Raw genomic sequence first — 14,470 nt, forward strand, 5'->3', positions numbered from 1 at the left:
TATGTGTCACGTGTTGTGAACACGTCGGCAGTTTTGACGCTTTAGAAACAAACTTGTCTCCATTGACAGTCCATGTTAATTCATGCCGTTATTTTTATGGCGCAAGGAAGACGTTAGGTGACTTGGTGAGACGTATCAGTAGCTTCACGAGGCTTAATTCTGGCATGAATCACCCCCATATCGGTTTGTCTTTTTGAACCTGCACGAGGTAAAATTGTTTTACCGCCGCCTGCTGTAATGGAAAGGTAGTGCATTTGAACAGAACAATCTCTACCTGGCTGTGTTCCAATTCTATAACGCAAATCAAACACACAGCAAAATATGTGGAGTAACTTTTCACTATATTCACAAATATATTCACTGTGAAATATCCTACATCTCATCTCTACCTGATGTATGACTAATAATAAAGGTTGAGAAGCTACTCATTTTCTTTGAGCCCCTGTACTAACAAATCTATAAAAATACCCTACAACAAAAACATAAAAATGATAAACTAATTAAAAATAACATTTTATTAACAAGAAGCATGATATACCAATCCACTCTAAGATGCTCACAACAACATAGCATGACATTACATGGACTGGGGCTATGCAAGGTTTATGAGAAAGAACACCATGCAGTGGTGTCAAACCCACTACACAGACATAAGAGGTAATGGCAGACTAGAGCTGGTGAGGTGACACTCCAACATTTGAACCAGGTGCCTTCTGCATGAAACAAAATATGTGCTGATTTTAGTACAGCTACAAGACAGTCACTGAAATGTATTGTGTATAATTCTAAACAAAAGGAAAATAACTACATACATGTATGCTTACAAATGCATGGCTCTGTTAGGCACAACATTGTAGTGAATGTTGATCCCTTAATACATTCAGCCAATATCATTGACCTGATGGGTTTCTTTGTCCTCCTACTACAGGTATAAAGGTAGCATGTCTTCAAATCTGAAGCCCTTGCCCCTCTGAGGGTGACCCAGCAGTTGGATTTTTAACCGGAATCGGCAAGACAATATAAAGCTGATTTTCTGCTCAGGGTGAGGCTTTTTATTTGCAGTGAGGAAATAGTGGGTGAAGTTTTACAATATTTACAAAACAAAATAGACTGTTGGTTGCAACAGGATCATAAACTGTTCCACATAAGAGCTTGTTCAAAGAAAGGCTACAATAATGTCAATTACCCCAACAGCAAGCCAACCTTTCCCTGGCTCTGTCCTGTCTCAAACAACGAAATGGCAAGGTTTAAATACCGCTACCCATAATGCAACAGCCAATGAGAATACATTCACAAAATGGTGATCAGTTAACAAAGGCAACTATTACAATACATATGTAATATTCCCGGGAGGGACTTATAAAGGTGCTACATCATGCTTTATAAGTCCCTCCTGGGAATATGCTACTTCCGAGTACCCCGTACCATTACTTAACCATGCACTCGAACACTCCCACTGTTTACCTGTCAAACTCTGATCAGGAAATGGACAGACCACCCTCAACAATCACAGGGATAAACAAGGTAATCATTCGCATTTCTTTAAATTAGCCTTCATCTTTTAAATGTCACACATGATCACATTTTAGTTGAACTTTCTGATCGTTAAATGCATTAACAGAAAGAGTAATATTATCGGAGACGCATAACAGAAGGTTTTGGCGACAAACCAATTTCCAACGTGCGGATTCGATTATGCTGAGCCAGCAGTTTATGGCTCATGACATGAAAGGCAAAAAGCGGTGAGGAAAAAGCACCCTTCTCAAATGAAATAGTAATCTGCACTGCTTGGTCATGTCGCCAACAAGGAAGCATGGTGAATCGGCCAGAACATAAATCTCTTTTCCATAAAATATGTTTGAATTGTCAAACTAGTTGTTTTCATTGGGAAGGCAGATAACGTTTTTTTTAAATCAAAAGCAATCACTTCTGCATGTGAAAACACAGAATCCTACTCATTATGCCACATGCTAAATTACGTCACTTTTGTTTTGAGCCAACTTCACCGTGGGCTTTGAATGGGGCACCTGGCTCACGCCCGGGAGGCAGCACAGCTCCAAAACAAATTAAATCAACTTTCACATGCTGCAAAACAAGACTACCAGGGCGCCCGGTCCAGATGAATAGAATTCCCTCAATCTCAATCTCAAACACATTTATTTTCCCAGGTGATCAACTATTAACATATCGGGCTTCTTATCATAAACTGTTTGTCATGTCTGGTCATTTATATAATAATCAAGGCTTTAGATTAAGTGATGATGACCTAGGATGATCATCACCAGGGTTGAGGTGAATTCCATTTAAATTCCAGTCAATTCAGAAAGTAAACCAAATTCCAATTCCACATCTTCATCATTGAAAACTGTTGAGGAGAATTGGAATTTCAATTAACTTCCTGAATTGACTAGAATTGAAATGGAATTAAACCCAACCCTGATCGTCACACCCTCAAAATGTAAACATCCTTTATGTATTTAGATGTACTAGATTGCTGTGACTTTATAGGGGATAGTCCAAGTGGGGGAGAGGATTAATGTTAGAACAAATTTAAAAATCTTACTGTGGAAACCAAAATAACTAAGTTCTACAAAACATATTATATACATTTGTGCCATGCTCAGAAGGGTTATGAAACATCAGCGTTTTACAATGGAAAGGTCCTCCTACAAGTGAGAGTACAATTTTTCCCCAAGCAGCACTGTCATGTTTATCCCTCTGGGTTCATTCTCATCCTCAGTTCTTACAAGTGAAGCATTTACCACAAAGTCAGCAACGTGGTTTCTCTCCTGTGTGATGTCTTCGCTGGTGCCATTTTAGATGACTTGCTGATCTGAAGCATTCTACACACATGGGGCACTTATATGGTCTCTCATCTGATGGGGCATCTCACCTGTGTGAATCCTAATATGGCCTTTCAGGCTTTTCATCTGGCTGAAGCATTTGCCACATTCTTTGCACGGATACGGTTTCTCTCCAGTGTACAGTCCTCATATGTATGGTCAGGGTTTTCTTCTGACTGAAGCATTTGCCACAATCACTGCACTGATATGGTTTCTCTCCAGTATGTATCCTCATATGGTCTGTCAGGTTTCTAATCCGGATAAAGCACTTCCCACAATCTTTGCACTGATATGGTTTCTCCCCAGTGTGACTTCTCGTATGTTCTGTCAGGGTTCCCTTTTCTCTGAAGCATTTGCCACATACATTACAGCAATATGGTTTCATGCCAGTGTGAATTCTCTGATGAGTTTTTAAAATGCTACTTTTCAGAAAGCATTTCCTGCAGACAGGACACCTGTGTGGTCTCTCCCCTGAGTGAGCCGCCCTCAATGGAACTTTCAACTCACTGGCTTCCCTGGTCTTAGAGCTTTGTACTTTCTTTGTCAATGTTCTCTTTGATTTGAGTGGCTGTAACCCTGACATTAGTCCTCCACCATCCACACCATTGTCACTTTCACTGTTCCCAATCTGAGCTGCAGAACAGTCTGAATTTACTGGAGAGAGGGGCTGTAATTCATTGTTTGGTTTGGATTCTCCGTAGCCCTCTCCATGTTCTGTTTTGATGTCTTGTTCAATTGTTTTGGTGGGTAGAGAGTCCCTCTCTCTGTTCTCCACAGTATGGATTTGGTAAAGATGTGAGGACTGGGATGGGTTCTGATCACAGTCCCTTTTCACACAGGTAGAAATTAATATGAACTCTTTGGTATCAGACTCCAGCCCCTGAAGCTGCTCTTCCTCCTGACTGGTCACAAACTCCTCCTGTTCCTCTTTAATCTGAGTGGGCTCTGGGTCGCCCTGGCCCGGACTGGCGCTCCACACCTGCTCACAGTGCTGCTTCTCAGGGGGAACTTCTCCAGGTACAGGAAATGTGAGCTGCTGGGGATCTGAGACGATAGGACAAATTATTAGTATTCAATAGCTCTGAGCCAAGTTCAAATGAATATTAATATATACTGAACAAAAATATAAACGGAACATCCAACAATTTCAAAGATTTTACTGAGTTACAGTTTATATAAGGCAATTAGTCAATTGAAATAAATTCATTAGCCCCTAATTTACGTATTTCTCACGACTGGGAATGCAGATATGCATCTGTTGGTCAGATACCTTTCAAAAAAAGTAGGGGCGTGGATCAGAAAACCAGTCAGTATCTGGTGTGACCACCATTTGCCTCATTCAGCGCAACAATTCCTTCGCATAGAGTTGATCAGGCTGTTGATTGTGGAATGTTGGAACTATGGAATGTTTTCCCACTCCTTTTCAATGGCTGTGTTAAGTTGCTGGATATTGGCGTAAACTATAAAATGCTGTCGTACACGTCGATCCAGACTATTCCAAAATGCTCAATGGGTGACATGTCTGGTGAGTATTCAGGCCATGGAACAACTGGAACATTTTCATCTTCCAGGAATTGTGTACAGATCCTTGGAACATGGGGCCGTGCATTATCATGCTGAAACATGATGTGATGCCGGCGGATGAATGGCATGACAATGGGCCTCAGGATCTCATCAAGGCATCTCTGTGCATTCAAATTGCCATCAATAAAATGCTATGTGTTCGTTTTTCGTAGATTACGCCTGCCCATACCATAACCCCACCACGGGGCACTCTGTTCACAACGTTGACATCAGAAAACCGATCGTCCACATGACACCATACACGTGGTCTGCGGTTGTGATGCCAGTTGGACGTACTGCCAAATTCTCTAAAATAACATTAATAACATTGGAGGTAGAAAAATTACCATTAAATTCTCTGGCAACAACTCTGGTGGACATTCCTGCAGGCAGCATGCCAATTGCACGCTCCCTCAATTTGAGACATCTGTGGCATTGTGTTGTGTGACAAAATTGCACATTTTAGAGAGGCCTTTTGTCACCAGCACAAGGTGCACTTGTGTAATGATCATGCTGTTTAAATCAGCTTCTTGATATGTCACACCTGTCAAGTGGATGGATTATCTTGGTAAAGGAGAAACGCTCACTAACAGGGAAGTAAATACATTTATTCCCAAAACTTGAGAGAAAAGCTTTTTGTGTGTATGGAACATTTCTGGGATATTTTATTTCAGCTCATGAAACCAACACTTGCGTTTATATTTTTGTTTAGTAGAATCAGCAAACGTCGGTTAATCGGTTGATTGCCAGGCTTGACTGGTTCACAATGATTGAACTAGCAGCGGTCATCATTCACTACTTACCGGCTCTATGTAACATTATGTCGGGTTGGAAAACCAAATCCAGCAGCTTCCGTAGACGATCGATCTCCTCCTTCGAACGGGAGATTTCTTCCTGGTACTCTGCTATGGTATTTTCCACTGCCCCAAATATCTCAACAGCCACCGCTGTTAACCGCTCGTTTAGATAATCCTGTAACAGCTGCATTTTAGACATTTTGAGGGAAAGTAAAGTGGAAACGTTTAGCCTATTTTCTGTGGAAGCTGGCTAGCTAGCCATCCCCTTGAGGTAAACAGCAAAGACACTTTCCTGTTGTATCTGTAAACAAGGCTAACTCTTCTTCTTCGTGTGGTTTCCCGGCAGACGGACTAGACGCTTTATTGCGTATTGCTGCCTTTCACAGGTCGGAGAGTGAATTGCATATTTTGTTCACAAGCAAGTCAATAGAAAGGAGAAAAAATTAATTGTACCACCATCTAACCCTAGCTCAGCAGAGAAGTTGTTGGGTGTCATATATTTTAGTGCAGAAGAACTACAGGGGGGTTTAAGAGAAGGGGTCCCAGCCTCCCAGGCCGAGCGTCTGGTGTAGGATCTGTTAGGGCCAAAGTAGTGTGAAGGGGTGGTGGGTTTGTTGGGGATAATGATGTATAATATGGTGATTTTTCAGTAGCATATTGTGAAATAATAATGTAATGAGACAGAACCATTAAAAGCTTTAAAAGGAACCTGGAACCACACCTGTATAGCATAAGAAAAGCCAAAATACAAAAGAAATAGACACACATTGTAATCCAGATGTATGCCTGGATAAGAAATGTCATAATCAATATAATGAATGTACTTATGACTATAGCTTGGTGGGTGCTGATATAATCTATATAATGAATGTACTTATGACTGCAGCCTGGTAGAGGCCCCTATTACTTTTTTAACCAAACTGTCACAGTTATAATATAATCGGTTCAGTGATTTGTAGAGGTGGGAAAAAGCCCGCCTCAAAGAAGAATTTAGGGTGGGAAAACAATACTGGTGCGAAGCCAAAAATAGTTGATCATTAACATAAAGAGGAGTAACTAAACTCAGCAAAAAAATAAACGTCCTCTCTCTGTCAACTGTGTTTATTTTCAGCAAACTTAACATGTGTAAATATATGTATGAACATAACAAGATTCAACAACTGAGACATAAACTGAACAAGTTCCACATACATGTGACTAACAGAAATGGAATAATGTGTCCCTGAACAAAGGGGGGTCAAAATCAAAAGTAATAGTCAGTATCTGGTGTGGCCACCAGCTGCATTAAGTTCTGCAGTGCATCTCCTCCTCATGGACTGCACCAGATTTGCCAGTTCTTGCTGTGAGATGTTACCCCACTCTTCCATCAAGGCACCTGCAAGTTCCCAGACATTTCTGGGGGGAATGGCCCTAGCCCTCACCCTCCGATTCAACAGGTCTCAGACATGCTCAATGGGATTGAGATCTGGGCTCTTTGCTGGCCATGGAAGAACACTGACATTCCTGTCTTGCAGGAAATCACGCACAGAACGAGCAGTATGGCTGGTGGCATTGTCATGCTGGAGGGTCATGTCAGGATGAGCCTGCAGGAAGGGTACCACATGAGGGATGTCTTCCCTGTAACGCACAGCGTTGAGATTGCCTGCAATGATAACAAGCTCAGTCCGATGATGCTGTGACACACCGCCCCAGACCATGACGGACCCTCCACCTCCAAATCGATCTCGCTCCAGAGTACAGGCCTTGGTGTAACGCTCATTCCTTCGACGATAAACGCAAATCTGACCATCATCCCTGGTGAGACAAAACTGCGACTCGTCAGTGAAGAGCACTTTTTGCCAGTCCTGTCTGGTCCAGCGACGGTGGGTTTGTACCCATAGGCGACATTGTTGTCAGTGATGTCTGGTGAGGACCTGCCTTACAACAGGCCTACAAGCCATCAGTCCAGCCTCTCTCAGCCTATTGCGGACAGTCTGAGCACTGATGGAGGGATTGTGCGTTCCTGGTGTAACTTGGGCAGTTGTTGTTGCCATCCTGTACCTGTCCCGCAGATGTGATGTTCGGATGTACTGATCCTGTACAGGTGTTGTAATACGTGGTCTGCTACTGTGAGGACAATCAGCTGTCCGTCCTGTCTCCCTGTAGCGCTGTCTTAGGCATCTCACAGTACGGAATTTACATTGCAATTTATTGCCCAGGCCACATCTGGAGTCCTCATGCCTCCTTGCAGCATGACTAAGGCACATTCATGCAGATGAGCAGGGACCCTGGGCATCTTTCTTTTGGTGTTATTCAGAGTCAGTAGAAAGGCCTCTTTAGTGTCCTAAGTTTTCATAACTGTGACCTTAATTGCCTACCGTCTGTAAGCTGTTAGTGTCTTAACGACTGTTCCACAGGTGCATGTTCATTAATTGTTTATGGTTCATTGAACAAGCATGGGAAACAGTGTTTAAACCCTTGACAATGAAGATCTGTGAAGTTATTTGGATTTTTACTTATTATCTTTGGAAGACACGTCCTGAAAAAGGGACGTTTATTTTTTTGCTGTTTATATATATTATTTAATCCATGGATTATATTTTAAATGCTCATAAAAGTGAGTTAAATGTGTACATTTTCATGTTAAAAAAATATATTATTCAAAACAAGCTGTTGAGTTACTTACTAGTCTGCTCCTCAGCAGCTGCTCCACTTCTATGGGTGCATAGGTCATGCGGACATTCCTTGGATTGTTTTTCCAGCTATTTGCTATAAGGGGGAACTGCAGCATAAATTATAACAGCACAAAGTAAATGGACCGTTCTGGGGTGCTCAAATGTGCGTTCAGTCAGAACTTCTAGGTCTGTTTTAGACTCCCTCCCCACTGAGTCTCTCACGCCAGACGGCTTACTTCTGCACATGAGACTAGATCTGCTCTATCAGGTACAGATGGCGCAAAAGCACATTTTTTATAAATAATCAAAACAGTACAGGAGCCTGGGGCCTGATAAACCAGACAACTACATCCAACAAGAGTAGAAGGACAGAGGGAGACACTAGCTTGAACCTTCTCATAGCGGATCTGGAAGGACAACACTTTTTTTTAGCTCCCATGCCAATTTCAAGTCTTTCTAAACTAATATCTGACTAACTCGGAAATATGAAGTTATTTCAGATTGAAAGTTATCTGGCTAGTGCATCTTGCTTTGTGACATGATATTAGCGAGCTATCCCCAGTTAGATCATGTTTTCCTTTATTGCATCTGCATGCTTATTTCGTTCTCCCTGGTTTCCACTGCCACAAAGTCAAAACTGGCTATATCCTCAAAATTCATTTAAGCAAACATTTGCTTTTAAGGTTAGCAGTATGATCAAGGTTAGGTTTAAATTCAAATGTTCAGAAAATAAACTGTAGCAGTTGTCCCATGTGGCTCAGTTAGTAGAGCATGGTGTTTTTAATGCCAGCATTGTGGGTTCGATTCTCATGGGGGACTAGTGTGAAAATGTATGCACTGTAAATCACTCTGGATGAGAGCATCTGCTAAAAGTTAAAAATTTTTACTGTTGAAATAGGCGGGCTTTATGACTTAGCATTGGTAACTAGTGACGACCGTTCTCCCTGGTGCACTCGTTCTTGAGCTGGCTGCTTGTTCTGAATAGTTTAATCTAATCTGTTCAAAACAGTGGCAGCATGTGCAGCAGTGGTCATTTCATTTTTGACATGCAAAAGTGAAATAAGTGTATTTATGCTTTTGTTCAAATGCACAGATAATGTATATATCTTCTCAAAGAAACTACTGGTATTTTGAAAACTATGCAGTGGTGTAAAGTACACCACATGACCAAAAAGTATGTGGACACCTGCTCATCGAACATCTCATTCCAAAATCATGGGCATTAATATGGAGTTGGTATCCCTTTGCTGCAATAACAGCCTCCACTCTTCTGGGAAGGCTTTCCACTAAATGTTGGAACATTGCTGAGGGGACTTGCTTCCATTCAGCCACGAGCATTAGTGAGGTCGGCCACTGATGTTGGGCGATTAGGCCTGGCTTGCAGTCAACATTCCAAATCATCCCAAAGGTGTTGGATTGGGGTTGAGGACAGGGCTCTGTGCAGGCCAGTCAAGTTCTTCCACAACGATCTCGTCAAACCATTTCTGCATGGACCTCGCTTGGGGCACGGGGGCATTGTCATGCTGAAACTGGAAAGGGCCTTCCCCAAACTGTTGCCACAAAGTTGGAAGCACAGATTCGTCTAGAACGTTATTGTATGCTGTAGCGTTAAGATTTCCCTTCACTGGAACTAAGGGGCCTAGCTCGAACCATGAAAAACAGCCCCAGACCATTATTCTTCCTCCACCAAACTTTACAGTTGGCACTATGCATTGGGGCAGGTAGCATTTTCCTGGCATCTGCCAAACACAGATTTGTGCATTGCACTGCCAGATGTTGAAGCGTGATTCATCACTCCAGAGAACGGGTTTCCACTTCCGCATGGTGATCTTAGCCTTGTGTGTGGCTGCTCGGCCATGGAAATCCATTTAATGAAGCTCCCAGAAACAGTTCTTGTGCCGATGTTGCTTCCAGAGGCAGTTTGGAACTGGGTAGTGAGTGTTGCAACTGAGGACAGACAAATTTTACGCGCTAGGCACTTCAGCACTCGCCAGTCTCCTTCTGTGAGCTCATGTGGCCTACCACTTCGCGGCTGAGGCGTTGTTGCTCTGAGACATTTCCCCTTCACAATAACAGCACATACAGTTGACTGGGGCAGCTGTAGCAGGCCAGAAATTTGACGAACTGACTTGTTGGAAAGGTGGCATCTTATGACGGTGCCACATTGAAAGTCACTGAGCTCTTCAGTAAGACCATTCTACTGCCAATGTTTGTCTATGGAGATTGCATGGCTGTGTACTCGATTTTATACACCTGTCAGCAACGAGTGTGGCTGAAATAGCCGAATCCACTAATTTGAAGGGGTGTCTACATACTTTTGTGTATATATAGTGTACTTACAATGCCTTCAGAAAGTATTCACACCCCTTGACTTTTCAATTTTTTGTTGTGTTACAGCCTGAATTTCAAATTGATTAAATTGAGATTGTTTGTCGCTGGCCTACACACATTGCTCCATAATGTCAAAAGGGAATTATGTTTTTTGAAATTTGTACAAATTGATTAAAAATTAAAAGCTGAAATGTCTTGAGTCAATAACTATTCAACCCCTATGTTATGGCAAGCCTAAATAAGTTCAGGAGTGAAAATGTGCTTAAAAGTCACAATAAGTTGCATGGACTCTATGTGCAATAATAGTGTTTAACATGATTTTTTAATGACTACCTCATCTCTGTAGCCCACACATACAATTATCTGTAAAGTCCCTCAGTTGAGCAGTGAATTTCAAACACAGATTCAACCAAAAATACCAGGGAGGTTTTCCAATGCCTCACAAAGAAGGGCACCTATTGGTAGATGGTGAAAATATCGCTTTGAGCATGGTGAAGTTATTAATTACACTTTGGATGGCGTATCAATACACCCAGTTACTACAAAGATACAGGCGTCCTTCCTAACTCAGTTGCCAGAGAGGTAGGAAACCTCTCAGGGATTTCACCATTAAGCCAATGGTGACTTAAAACAGTTAGAGTTTAATGGCTGTGATAGTAGAAAACTGAGGACTGATCAACAACATTGTAGGTACTCCTCAATACGAACCTAATTGACAGAGTGAAAAGATGGAAGCCTGTACAGAATAAAAATATTTCAAAACATGCATCCTGTTTTCAACAAGCCACTAAAAGTAATACTGCAAAAAATGTCCTGAATTCAAAAAGTGTTATGTTTGGGACAAATCATACAACACATTACTAAGTATCACTCTTCATATTTTCATGCATATTGGTGGCTGCATCATGTTATGGGTATGCTTGCAAAAGTTAAGGACTGGGGAGTTTTTTAGGATAAGAAAATAAACAGAATGGAGCACAGGTAAAATCCTAGAGGAAAACCCAGTACAGTCTGCATTCCAGCAGACATTGGGAGATGAATTCCCCTTTCTGCAGGAAAATAACCTAAAGTTAAGGCCAAATCTACACTGGTGATGTTAACGAACAAGACTGAATGTTCCTGAGTGGCTGAGTTAACATTTTTTACTTAAATGTACTTGAAAATCTATGGCAAGACCTACAAATGGTTGTCTAGCAATGGTCAACAATCAATTTGACAGAGCTTGAAGACTTTTGAAAATAATAAAAGGGCAAATGTTGCACAATCCGGGTGTGGAAAACTTTTAGACTTACCCAGAAAGACTCACAGCTGTAATCGCTGTGAAAAGTGATTCTACAAAGTATTGACTCTGGGGTGTTAAGACCTTTTTTTCATTTTAAATACATTTGCAAGAATTTCTAAAAACATGTTTAAACTTTGTGGGTGAGAAAAATACATCGATTTAATCAATTTTGAATTCAGGCTGTAACACAACAAAATGTGGAATAAGTCAAGGGTTATGAATACTTTTTTAAGGCACTGTAAGTACAAATACTTTGAAGTACTACTTAGTTGTTTTGTTAGTCGTAACTGTACTTTACTTTTTATATGTTTTACTACTTTTACATTTACTTCACTACATTCCTAAAGAAAATATGTACTTTTTACTCCCATTCATTTCCCCTGACACCCAAAAGTACTAGTTCCATTTTGAATGCTCAGGCAGGATAGCAATATGGTCCAATTCACATACCTATCAATATGACTGAGTCTGTAAGACCAACCTGTTAGAAGCAGACCACCATAGTCCCTATGCCCAAGAATACTAAGGTAACATGCCTAAATGACTACAGACCCGTAGCACTAACGTCTGTAGCCATGAAGTGCTTTGAAAGGCTGGTCATGGCTCACATCAACACCATTATCCCAGAAACTCTAGGCCCACTCCAATTTGCATACCGCCCCAACAGATCCACGTATGATGCAATCTCTATTGCACTGCCCTTTCCCACCTGGACAAAAGGAACACCTACGTGAGAATGCTATTCATTGACTACAGCTCAGCGTTCAACACCATAGTGCCCTCAAAGCTCATCATCACTAAGCTAAGGACCCTAGGACTTAACACCTCTCTCTGCAACTGGATCCTGGACATCCTGACGGGCCGCCCCCAGGTGGTAAGGGTAGGTAACAACACATCTGCCACGCTGATCCTCAACAGGGGGGCCCCTCAGGGGTACATGCTCAGTCCCCTCCTGTACTCCATGTTCACTCATGACTGCATGGCCAGGCACGACTCTGTCATGACGTGGCCCTTTTCAGGTGTAGATTGTGGCTTCCCCCTCTCTCACTCTCTCCTACACCCAGGTTCTGTTATCTCAGGTCGTAAATTCCTGGCGGAGACTCTCTCCTCCTTTTCATGCAGAGAGAAAGACCAGAGTGAACAAAAGATTTCACGTGGTCGAACTCCTAAATCTCCAAAATGGAAAAACTGAAACTAGATGTCCACTACTGAGAATGTGGGAATGGTGGACACTTAGGGGACAGTTATGTTGAGTGTGTTTCATTTGGTGACCTCACGAAGGACAGAAAACACACATAACTATATCTCTGAATGTGTACATTTCTCAATTATGGTGTTTGCATCAAATTATTGGATAAAATGAATGAGCAAAGATGAAACTATTTGTGAAATGATGTAATGTGATGTTAAACCTTTAATGTGAGAGAATTGTATTCCCTTTAAAGTTTAACTAAGTCATTGGCCCGCCCCCGTGACCACAGACATGATCTGACGTCATGGAACAGCCCTTTCCTATTGTTACGAATAAAACCCCCTCCTGAGGAAATCCTCTTCAGACCATGCATACCTCGGTGTAAGCTGGGGTGGCACAGGTTTGAGTACCAAGACTAAGCAAACCAACAGCGTGAGCTGTGATTGCGAATAGTTATTGAATTCCTAACCATACCACATGGAGCATTGGTTACACGGCTGGAAATGGTTAAACTCAGACTATCGATCCCTACAGAATACGAGCAAATCTTAGATACCAATTACTAGTCTGCAGCTAGAAATGATGGAAACCTGGGACGAGAATACCGACAACCGCCGAAACAACTATTCTATGACAACATTTCTGAATGGTACTCTGAAGTATCCATTCTAACCAAATACTTTGATCTTCAGGGAAACAGAAAGAGAGAGAGAGAGAGACGGTTGAACTCTCCAGCAGACGGACCGGATTCCAACAGAGAAAATCACAACGACACATGGGCATAAATATATATTGATTGCAATTATTCCCAAATGAGTGAGTGTTCATGTGCAAAGGATTAGCATTTCAATTAATATAATTATCAACTAACTGTGTGTAGTGATCCCCTTTGTCTTTCCTGCTTCTTTCTCAGTCCACACCCACTTCCCTTTGTCCACCAAGTCGTCATATCGGCTTAGCCCACTAGGGAATCTTCCCTATCCTTGTTAGTAACCAATATCTAATGTTTATTTGTTTGTGCATTTCTGTGATTATTTAGTTAGTTAGTAAATAAATGATTAAGCCAATTGGTGTATGGATGATTTAAAGTAAAGGCTGGGTTCGTGCAGATAACCAACAATTTACGACGTTTGGAATGAGACTGACGCGAGGTAAAGAATAATTCATTAATAGAAGACTAATTAATTAGATATTAGAGTTATATTCTGAAAAGTATAACTTTGTAATCTGAAAAATTTCTGTGGTGGCCCGACTTCCTAGTTAATTAAATTTACATGATTAGTTGAATCACGTAATAATAATTACAGAGAATTGATTTGATAAAATAAGTATTCACCTTTAATGATGGATAAGATACGACAACTCCAACACCATCATTAAGTTTGCTGACGACACAACAGTGATCACCGACAACGATGAGACAGCCTTTAGGGAGGAGGTCAGAGACCTGGCCATGTGGTGCCAGGATAACAACCTCTCCATCCAAACACACCAAGACAGTCGTGAAGAGGGCACAACAAAGCCTATTCCCCCTCAGGATACTGAAAAGATTTGGCATGGGTCCTCAGATCCTCAAAAGGTTCTACAGCTGCACCATCGAGAGCATCCTGACTGGTTGCATCACTGCCTGGAATGGCAACTGCTCGGCCTCCGACCACAAGGCACTGCAGCGGGTAGAGCGTACGGCACAGTACATCACTAGGGCCAAGCTTCCTGCCATCAAAGACCTCTATATCAGGCGGTGTCAGAGGAAGGCCCTAAAAATTGTTAAGACTCCAGCCACCCTAGTCATAGACTGTTGTCTCTGC

The 14,470-nt window shown here is 41.8% G+C and overlaps 1 pseudogene; it reads right to left on the reverse strand.

The window, feature by feature from the left end:
- Nucleotides 1-497: 497 nt before the first annotated feature.
- LOC106583447 (zinc finger protein 420-like) lies at nucleotides 498-5,526 on the reverse strand (annotated as a pseudogene).
- Nucleotides 5,527-14,470: the final 8,944 nt, after the last annotated feature.

Source organism: Salmo salar, chromosome ssa22, assembly GCF_905237065.1.
Source record: "Salmo salar chromosome ssa22, Ssal_v3.1, whole genome shotgun sequence".
NCBI lineage: Eukaryota > Metazoa > Chordata > Actinopteri > Salmoniformes > Salmonidae > Salmo > Salmo salar.